This window comes from Tenrec ecaudatus, chromosome X (genome assembly GCF_050624435.1).
Source record: "Tenrec ecaudatus isolate mTenEca1 chromosome X, mTenEca1.hap1, whole genome shotgun sequence".
In the NCBI taxonomy this organism is placed as follows: domain Eukaryota; kingdom Metazoa; phylum Chordata; class Mammalia; order Afrosoricida; family Tenrecidae; genus Tenrec; species Tenrec ecaudatus.
The window spans coordinates 73,986,077-73,993,271 of NC_134548.1; the positions used below are offsets into that span (position 1 = coordinate 73,986,077).

At 38.8% G+C, this 7,195-nt stretch overlaps 1 non-coding gene across 1 annotated transcript; it reads left to right on the plus strand.

The window, feature by feature from the left end:
* The first annotated feature begins 4,965 nt into the window (after nt 1–4,965).
* On the plus strand, nt 4,966–5,100 carry LOC142435402 (small nucleolar RNA SNORA42/SNORA80 family). The gene has a single exon (XR_012781464.1). It is a non-coding gene; the product is annotated as a small nucleolar RNA SNORA42/SNORA80 family (small nucleolar RNA).
* The last annotated feature ends 2,095 nt before the right edge of the window (nt 5,101–7,195 follow it).

Sequence of the window (7,195 nt, forward strand, 5' to 3'; positions counted from 1 at the left end):
TATTGTTCTCAAAATAGTTTGAATAGCTATATGATTAAAATTTTATATTGAAAAATCAAAATTTTAATATGTAATACACATTTTATTTAAAAATTCATCCATATTACAACCTGTTCCTTGTCTGAGTCTGTACCACTTCCATTTAGGTCATAAATTTGCCGTTTTCCATAAAACAAATCACAATCCATGCTGGGGTAATTTTTGTCACTGTCGATTCAAAAGACGAATATAACAAATTCGTTACATTTTGAAAAAAGCGGGAATATATAATAAATAAAATGTTTTTATGAGTATTATCCCTTTGACATAAAAACAACAATTTTATGAACATATAAAAAATATCAACACTAAAACTTCACTAGATTGAAAATTATCATAAAATGCACTGAACACCAACAACCATTTAACCTCAAACGCACAATCAGTAAAAACATGTTCCACTGTTCAAGCATTTTGCCACTAAAATTCGTGACTAGCAGTATGCATTTGTAGTAGTAGACTGCAATGATTTCATTGACCTCATCGTCGGCTCCAAAAACTTCATAATTTCTTTACCAGACACGTTTTAATTAAATGTTATGAAAACATCACGCTCGGCGTTATAGGGTTACTATGAATCTGAACCAACTCGACAGCACCTAACAACAAACAACAACAGGTCATACAGATGCATTTCATCCTCAAGTTTGAGAATCATCATTTTATTCAGCATAGAAATGAGATTTCGCACTAACACTAATGGAGCTTCTCTTTACACAAATGTCAAGAAATTTACTACTCCTTGAGGCAGCTCACTCTGAATGGCTAAAAATTCTGCCTTATTATAAGTTGAAATTTCTTTTTTTGTATGAGGTCTCTTAGACTCTGTTTACACCTTCTGCCTTGTGAGAGTCTTTCTGAGGTCTGAACAGAACCCCTATGTCTCTGAATTTTCTCCCTGGTTCAGACTCATCCTTTCAGCTGTTATTACAAGACCTGGGCTTCAGGTCTCTCCTCAGTTTGCTCACGACCCTCTTGACATGCTTCAGTATGTCTGTGACTTAATTAATATCTTAAGTCCCTCTTTTGGTCTCAAAGTCATAGAAGCTGAGGTTGATATGGTCCAGTAATCCTTTAGATTATTTATTTTCAGATATCTTTAATTTTTCTGAACTATTCTTTGCTCTAGACAAGGCAAGACCAATGACTGCTCTTAGATGACCATTCATAAGCTATTAAGAACCCAATCACTACTCATCAACATATAAAAAATTGTGCTTTGAAAATTCACTTTGATATTCCCAAGACTGTGATCCTGAATCTTAGTCCCAGAAACTTATTCCTTCAAAGGGTTTGTTTATACCAAAAAAATTCCTAATTTTATTGCTTGTAAGCTTCACTATATATATGGATAAATTTAGAGCACATATAAATACTTCTTTAGAAATAACTTCCTCAAATCTATATATAAAAGTGTAAGTAAGATAGTATTGCTTAAAATCATAAAATTTTAAAAATAAAAATATGAAAATATAGTTTCACATGTCCTCTATTTAGGTCTATACACTTCTGAAGGTCATGTTTCCATCTCACTAAAAAGTTTTGTATTCTTCAATTTACACCATGATCAAATGGCAGAGTTATTCTCAAGGGAGTTCTGGGAACAAAATGAAGCTTGAAAGAGCAAGATAAAAATTGTACAGTAGCTAGAGTAAGTGTGCCAATGAAATTCTTACAGGACAGCCATTGTGATCCTTAAAGTATGAGCGTTGTGAGAGACTGGAGCAAGATAGCGACCAAGTAGCACACATGCGAGGGATTCCAGAGAAAGCAGGACAAAGGGGCAAGTGAGAGGGATGTCCTACACTTTCAGAAAGCAACATTATCATAATAAAGTTAAGTAGACACAAATTTAATAAAATAAAACAGCAGCAACACCTGCCAATACAAACCTGCTAGCTGAGTGCAGGTCCCCAGCTCTCCCAATCCACTTTTCACAGTGCAGGATCTAGGTAAGGTGGCTGACCTAGCTGTACATGATCAGGGACATAGCTCTACATGATTATCTCAGGGTGAATATAAGCACCAATAGACTGGGTTCTTGAACCAAACCAAGAGAATTCCAGTCTGAAACCCTCGCAGCATTACTTTCTCAGTAGCAGGGATAACACAGGTTACCAAGCCTCATGGGGTGAACTCTGCAGGGCAGACTAAAGCAGGCTTAAAGAGTGAAAAAACAAACTATTCCCACAAGCTTGGGGAGCTCCAGCCCCACTTGGTAATACGAATCCCCTGTAACTGAGGTACAGCTCTGCATTAATGGCTTCCATCTTAAGGTACAGTCATCAGTCTCAGGGTTTAAAAAGAAAACCTTTAGTTAACAAATAACAGCACACTTGACCTATTAGAAAGGTATTCACATAACAATGCAAGTAGAAACTGCAACAGGGAGGGCTTTTTTTGGTTGGGGGAGGTGTTACAAGGCAAAGGCATGAGACAAAGTTTGGGCATGAGATAAAGACTAAAAATCTCAGGGCCCAGAAGCAGATTCCAGCTGACATATTGGATAGACCTAGCTATTCATCAGCTGTCCCAAAACACCAGCCCCTGCTCAACACCCCAAACCACTCAGATAATCAAAGTGCCCTCTGAATGGGTTATAGCTTCATTCCGCCCTCCTAGACTCCCTCACCCCTACATGGTCTACTCCAACATCAGAAAAGAGCAAACCCTGTCCTCTCTTACCTAATCCACCAGAGGTCTATTCCTTTAAGATAATTAAATTAAATCATAAGAATACAGGACTCTCAGCCATACAAGACACCAAAATCATTTCCCTAGCCTTAAACTCAACCCTACCCTGCCATCCTAAAAGACCTCAAAGTAGCAAAACAACATATTACCACCTACTGATCCAACTGCTCAAAAGGCTTTTGTTCCTCATGGTCTTGATTCCCCCCAGGACAAAGTCTCGACCTCAACTGTTCTTTTGTTGATATTTTTCTTGCTCTGTGGTCTAACATTCCTATACCCTACCCCTCTTTAAAATAAAGTCATGAAATATTCTTTTAATTAGTCTATGGTAGTTACATAATTTCATGTCAACGATAAATAAAGTGAAATGATGGAGTTAAGCCAGATGAAAACTCCTGGTGGCATGACCTTCTCATGAGGATTCTGGGAACTTCACCTTTCTCCCTGGAAATTCAAATCATCCCTTTCCACCCTCCTGTTTGAGACAGTCCTTTGCCTCAACTGTGTGCTGCACTATTGTGCGCTGAGTCAACCTGTGGATAATTTCACCTTGCCATGCGTGCATCATTAGAGCTTGCGGTTCCATCGAGACCTGCTTCACCAAGCTTCTTAAAGATCCATCAGGAGCACTTCACTACTTACCAAGCTACTGTCCTCTGCTATGCTTCAATTTCTCATCTTCCTGCTGTTGCTGCCATACCTTGATTTTCCTGCCTGAGGGCAAACTCTGACATCTGCTTCGTTCATCTTGGACCAGCAGCTCTCAAAAGTTGTGAGTTAAGAGACCTTTAGTATATTAACTATTCCACGAAAGTGAGTTGAACTGAGCCTTCTGCTCTGCTGTGAGGACTAATTAGCTGTTATATTCCTTCTCGCTATAAACATGTGTGTACGTGAATCATAAGTGTCCTGATTTTGTTTCTCTAGAAAACCCTGCCTAACACACATCTTTAATCAAGACTTCTCCATCTGTTGGTATAAGTAAGGACAAAAAATATTACTTTATTGTTTTAAATTAATTTTGCTTACTTCCTAGTTCCTAAGCACATCATTAAGCAACAAGTTAGCACTAATATCAGAGACAAAATTTTTGAGAAAAGCTTAGTGCTCAAACAAATATACATTTATAGCTCTGGGTTTTAATATAATATTTGTCTATTTTTATTTTTAATACTTTTGTCTCTTGCCCTTTATTTAATTTTAATATCTAAACTTTTATTTCAAAGTCCTTTATAACTGTTTTTTTACTTCTTTTCTTCCCATTAACACTTCTCTTTCGTTCTCATTAAACCAAAAGTTGACACACTCCTAAGTTTTTTCTTTGTTTTCTCTCAAATGTTATTAACCATTCCTCCATCATTATACCCAAGGCACTTTTGTGTGTGGGTGGGGGTGGGGTGGAGCTCATTTATGTTCTTTTAATCTACCGATTAACATTACTGGATTCCTCCTTTTTGCTTTTCTTTTTGCTTTCTGTCTCCTTCTCCTAACACATTCTTTTCATTTTATTAATCTTCCCCTAACACTTAATATGACTCTCTCTCTGCCAGATACATATTATAAACTGTGTACCACCCCATCTACAGTACCACATAATATAGTCTGCTATTCCCACATAAGTCTATCTCCCTAACACTCCTAATATCTACACCAAGATGTCAAGGCGAAAACAGAAGATATCTCTTCACAAATAAAATAAGAGCAGCAGACACAAATAAGTGAACACCAACCTGACTTAAATCAAATGCCTGAAATTAAACAAGCTACGAAAGAACCAGAAAAAATTTTTTAAGAATGATGATTGCAACTCATACAACAGATGAAGGAAGAATCTGAGAGGAAAGATGAAAAATTAGAAAATCTAGATAGGTCAAGACATCCTGTACAAACAGAAACACAAAAGTTAAACATCAAAATAGCAAAATTACAAAATGCTAAAAAAAAGAATAGAGAAATAAAATTGATGATGGAAACTTTAATTAGAGAGCTTGAAGAAAAATCTAAAGACTCCAATATAAAAGAAGAATAAGTAAAAAATAAATGGAAACGAGACTGAGAAAAGCCTGAGAACAATGTGGGAAAGAATCAAGGACCACAGCGTACATACTATAGAAATTCCAGAAGAGGAAGAAAGAAAAAGTACATGCAGAGAAAACTGCAGTAAGTCCTCTTTGCAAACTTTCCTCAATGCCTAATTGATGAAAAGATAAATATTTAAGAAGCTGAAAGAGTGCATAGGTTTGGATTTATGGCAGGCCTAGCCCCACGGGCCTCTCATCACGTTCCATGCCAGAGCAAACCGTAGCCCGGAACCATTGCCTTGCCTCCTAGCCCAAAGGCTTCTGGTACTGAAGAGGTTGCACAGTGTAAAAAAAGAAGAAGGAGCTGAAAGAACCCCAATCAGGACAGATACCAAAAGAAACACTCCCCAGCATATTGTAGTTAGGATGTCTATGTTAGGCAAGGTTCTCTAGAGAAACAAAATAAGGACACTTAAGCATATATATGGAATATAGCAGTAAATTAGTTCACACGGCAGAACAGATAGCATAGAAAAGTTCTCAGGGGACAGTTAATGTACTGATGTCATTCCAACTCATGCAGCCAAGAAATCAGACAATAGGAATGATGAAGTGATGATGTGTAGCAGAGGATAGAAGCACAGCCTAGCAAAGTAGATTGCAGTGGAGGCTCACAGTGTAGTAATGCAAAATGATTGATTAGAGGTGTAGCATCTGGAGTGGTGGCAAAACAAAGGAAATTGGCCTGCAGGCAGCAGACATGGGGCAGCACAACAGCATGGAACAACATAGCACAGTGACAACACTGTCCACTGTGGTCCATGGGTTGGCTCAACCCATAGGTAGTACAACACACGTGGTGAGGCAGGGTAGTTAGCAGGCAACACACTGCTCTGACCACCAAGAATAAAAAGAAAGGGGCCAGGTTCCAGTGAGCTGTTTATCTTGGTCACACTTCTGAAGGAGATCATCAAGCTGTGACCTGATTGACAGGCAAAACTCCACCCATATCTTCTTACAGGTGCCATATTGGCACACACACACACACACACACACACACACCTATCACAGTCCACCCCTTCTCAACTTGGCAATTGTACACAATTCTTTTACACATACATAATCTCCAAACACAAATGGAATCATAATTACACCTAATATCATATAACTAGTATACATATAAATGAAAAAACACAGAGCCTATTTGGATCTGGTATATTATACATGAACAAGAGAAAGATAATTGCATAAAAAAAAGAAATACTGACAATCACACATCTCATCTTCACAGTTGATCATGTTCTTGCAACTGATATTTAGAACTACCATTCTCCACCACCTCAGCTGGTCATGGTTCCTTACCTGGCGGGGTGACCCAGATCTTCATTCCTGAGGGGTCTCCTGAATTACAGACATATTCTTCTTTACCTCCATTATGTAGCACCAATCCAATTTGCTTTGATAACCAGGATCAATAATACCACCCAATAGAATGACACCCTCCTTTACCTATTGATCCAAATCCTTAAAGAGGTAAAAGGCCAGTGGCATTCTTAGCTGCCAGTTCAGTGGAATCAGTGCTGCCTTATCAGGTGGAAGTGTTCCTTCCTTTGGAACAAGGATCTCCAGGCCTGGGACAGGAAGCAAAAAACGCTAAAAGTAGATCGCCAGGAGCAATAGTGACTGGTGCCACTCTGGCTTACAAAGCTCAGTTCCAGGTCACATGGCTGTTGGACATACAGCACCATATATTGACTGCTGGTTTAAAGCATGTACACTTCTGTACATTGTCCCAGACCCGCATGGTTTTGTCTCCTAGCTGGCACTGTAATTGTCTCTTTAAAATGCCATTCCAATATTCTATAAAGCCAGCTGCTTCAGGATGCTGAAGAACATGGTGTGACCAGTGGATTCTGTGGGCATGGGCCTATTTTGCTGTATTTCATTTGCTGTGAAGTTGGTTCCTTGATCTGAAGCAATGCTATTTGGGATGCCTTTCCAGTAGATAAGGCATTCTGTTGGTATGGCATTCTGTAAGTAGTTTGGGTAGTTTTGGCAGAAGCATTAACTACAGGGTAGAAAAATCCATATACAGAGTAAGTATGCATTCCAGTAAGAACAATATCCTGCCTCCTCCAGGACAGACATGGTCCTATGTAATCAACCTGCCACCAAGGTGCTGGTTGATCTTCACAAGGAATATCCCACATTTTGGACTCAATGTTGGCCTCTGCTGCTGGCAGATGGGGCACTCAGCAGTGGCAGTGGCCAAGTCAGCCTTGGCAAATGGAAGTCCATTTTAATGAGCCCATACATACCTCTATCCTTGCCACCATGTCCAATTTGTTCATGTACCCATTGGGCAATGAAAGAACTGGTGAAGGAAAGAGAAGGACTAGTCTCCACAGTATGTGTCATCTTATCCCCTCGGTTGTCAAAAT